Below are 4,061 nucleotides of genomic sequence, written 5' to 3' on the forward strand. Positions count from 1 at the left end.
TGGTAGTTAATTTATAGAAAATAAACAGAAGCAAAAGAGCTAATGGGAAAGTACGTCAAAAGAAAAAGATTAATGGGACTGAATCTTGACAGGGTCCACTGAGGTTGATGTGAAGTTAGGAATTATAGCTATAAGTGTCTCCATCTGTCTGGGAAGGAAGATTCCTTTAGCTGGGCAGGCGCACTAAGGAAACTTCAGACCAGCTGTTGACCCCAGTGCTGGCATTAACATGGGATTGACTTGTTAGATTAGATGAAGCCCCTCTAAATAGGTGGCCACCATGACAATTCCAGAGAGGACCAATTAAGGTCAATAACTCCTCTACCTGACATGAGGGGGAGTTGGCAGGGTACAGAAGGTGGCCCCCAGTTCTCCTGGTAAACATCAAACAGTAATAAATTTGGAGACAGCTCAGTCTCCTTTGTTGTTCTCTGCTCAGAGATGGCCCATACTCTCTCTTGAGTGGTCTCTGCTTGAGCCTCACTTTGCTTTTACTTTATTTTCACCACACTTTCTCTTTACTTTCCCTTATAATAAAGTTCTTTTGCATGGTTTTAAGTGTCTGACTTTAAATTTTCTTTCATCAGAACACAAGAACTGAGGTTTGGTGTTTCAGCTCCCTGATTTCCTGTGTCAGTTACACATTTGGCTATTTATACTTTGTTAAAGATGGGCTTTAAAAAAAAAAAAAAAAACTTCATTGGAAATCCCTAGAAGACAGCATAAAGATTTCTTGTTAATTAATAACAAACATCCTCTTATTCTGGAAAGACACCAAATTGCCCATCCATGCCTTCCTTAATTAGTAACAAACTCACTTCCTTTTTTTCTGGAAAGATACCAGACTGTTTATTCCCAGACATGGCAACCCACAAAGTTCAGATCAAAGAAATGTGAACAGAAGTGACAAGTTTCAGTTCTAGGCCTTGCTGTTAAAACTCCCATATGCAACGCTTCTCTCCCCACCTGTCTACTCTGTCAAAACCCAGAAGCACCTCAGAAGCCACACAGTGTAGATATCCAGGCTAATGGGAATCCAAGGGAATGATGCTACAAAGCAGCATCCCTTCCGCATATGCACCACCTCCATGCAGTGGTTTTATAGTTTTACTTATTTTCTTATACTGTTATTAAGTGTAGAGTTGGTAAGACCCTAGCATTACTCAAATTAATAGGACTACAATGTTGATTTAAAAGGAATTTATATTGGTAATTTAATCAGAAAATTAAATTCCCTTTTCATGGAGTTGCTGATGCAAAGTGAAATCAGGCTTCTGGTGCTGCTTTCCATCAATCCTTGTTACATCCCTTTCCCTTCGAGGCTGTGGAAGTCTTAAGAGTTATTTGGTCCAGCATTAACCTAGGTAAGAAAACAAAGATAACAGCAATAATGAGAATTTTAGAGGTGTGCATTGAATATCCTCAGTGATACAACAAAAAGCCAGAATCACAAATAAGTACAACAATAGTATAAAATTAAGAAGAAATGACCTACTATGCACAAGAGAACAGCAATAAGCTGCTTGTGTTGAGTGTGAAGTCAGGCAAAAAACTGTGATGAATACCCTCCAAGTTCATAACCACCCTCCTTCCCAATCCTCCACCTCCCCAATAGACATGTCTTTCATGTAACAAATCAACTGGAGATAAGTCCAGGGTCAGGCAGTGACTCATCAGCACATCACATTCTTGGACTCTTTCCACATTTCAACTCCACCATTTTCAATCTTGCTCTAATGGTCTTGAGTTGGCCAGTTCATCCTTACACAGGAGAGAAGGAGAGAGGTATATAAGTAAGCGCATGCACGTGTGTGTGTGTGTGTGTGTGTGTGTGTGTGTGTTGCACACATGTGCGCATAAATACTCATATACATGTGAGCAGTAAGCCCTTTCCTAAAAGCCCTCAAGAAGATGTTCCCCCGCCCAGTATGGACAATATGCTCACCAGGCCACCAACCACAGGGAAAGGAGGATGGACTCACTTGAATGGACTACCAACCAAAATTCATCTTTTGTGTTGTGAACCTCCTTCCATATACACAGTACCTGAAAAAATGGAGTTCTTTTAGCAGGTGATTCTGAAAAGGTGTTCCAGGTAAAAAAATATCATCTCTATTATGGAAATTTGTTAGAAAAGCTCTATCCTAGAAATACTAAATTAGAAACATTGAAGGTGGGACTCTGAAAATTTAGTATTAACTGGTTTTCTAATGATTCTTATGCATGCTAAAATTTGAGAATCACTTATTTACTGCATCAAAGTAGAACTTGAGTAGAGAATAGACAACCAATAATTTATACCATTATCTAGATATTTTCTAATTAAAGGCACCTTTCTGAACTCTAAACTTTTCTTCACAGACCATAATAAGACAAAAATGAAATGGTTAAAATAACAAAACAAAAAAGAAAGAAAGAAAGGAAGGAAGGAAGGAAGGAAGGAAGGAAGAAAGAATCCAAAAGTTATAAAAGGGACAAGGATTCAGAAACATTCAAAGAGGAAGCAGATGTGGTAAAAAAAAAAAAAAAAAAAAAAAAAAAATTTGCAAGATATAGGAAGTATGTAAAGAGGGCGTTAGGTTAAGAAAATTCAATTTACCTCCACAGAACCCCAGTAAGACTGAGGACTTAGTTGTATGAAATGAAGGAGAGCATAAAGTTGAAAATCAAAATTAAACTATTGACTACGTGAAGGTCTCTGCTCAGAAGCCTGTTCACTTACCCTGTTGCTACCTCCATGGAGACAATGCAGCAGCAGCCTAAGCAAGAGGTGGCAAGTGTCTTGGGTGTAGAAATGAACACAGAATTGTTTGGATTAGAAAATATAATATTCATCCTAGAAGAAGAGATGAAAAATTAAAAATGAGAGCTAACCAAATTTTCATATCTTCTCTAGCCTTTTTCTGCAGTAGCCAGTCAGAAAACAGGAAGCTAAACCTGAAGCAAAAGTTTACTGTAGACAGGGGACCTTTCTAAACTCAGTGTGTGTTTTAACTTCCTCAAGCATCATTAAACACTGTGAAGAAGATACTTTTACCACCCTCATTTACAGATTAAAAAACAGAGATTGTCAGGTTACTTGCAAAGCTCACAGCGATGGTGAGTTGAGGACACTCACCATCAAATTAGATGGAAAGTTAGATGGAAAAAAGAAAGAGGAAAATCAAATCACCTGGCCTGTGATTTAATTTTCCTCTTTCTTTTTTTTTTTTCCATCTAATTTTCGCAATTGTTCTCTCCACCTCCCCCTTTCCTGCCACCTCTTCCAGTAAACCTTCAAATGTTTGTTAACCATGGTGAGCAAGACAATGAGGGGAAAAAAAAAAAAAATAGGAAGAGCGGAGAGTAAGGTTTCATTTCTTTTCAGCTTAGGTTGCTGTGGAAGTCTCATTTGGAAGATATCCTGTTATTTTGTCAATATAAATGGTGAAACAAATTCAATAAGTATTTGTTTTATGAATGCCTGCGCATGGGCTGGAAAATTAAACATTCTTTAAAAATCTGTTCCACTTGATTTCTAAACTACGTTTTTTGTTTTTTTTTTAAATAAATCATTTCATGGGGTGGGGGAGGGGGCAAGACAACAAGAAACAAAAGGAACCATAGAAGAAAACAATCTCGTGTTGCGATAAATTGAAGATTGTGTTTCTTTCCATGCTCCCCCCACTCCCCCCTCTTTTTTTTTTTTTTTTCTTGGTGTCTTGGTATGATTTCTTGCAGGTGGATGCTAGAAAGTGGGGCGGGGAAAAACAGGACAAAAAAGAAACTCCTTGAAAGTAGAAGGGAGACCATCAGGGTGGAGGAAGGGCAGAAGGGTTGCGAGGAGATCAAAGGAAGGGAAGTATTGGAGAGGAAAATTGTTAATTTTTTTTTTTTTTAACTATGTACGACCGTGCCACAACGAAACCCGCAATCCTGTAAAATGAATAGGCATCAAGAAAAACTAACTCTTAAACCACAGGAATCCGAGGGATGGAGGTCAAAGCCACAGAAAAGGAAGTTTCCCCAAAGAGGCCACTCCCACCCAGTGACTTTCCAGTTCAAGGTGGTGTAGGCGCCAG

The sequence above is a fragment of the Callospermophilus lateralis genome, chromosome 10 (assembly GCF_048772815.1).
Source record: "Callospermophilus lateralis isolate mCalLat2 chromosome 10, mCalLat2.hap1, whole genome shotgun sequence".
Classification (NCBI taxonomy): domain Eukaryota; kingdom Metazoa; phylum Chordata; class Mammalia; order Rodentia; family Sciuridae; genus Callospermophilus; species Callospermophilus lateralis.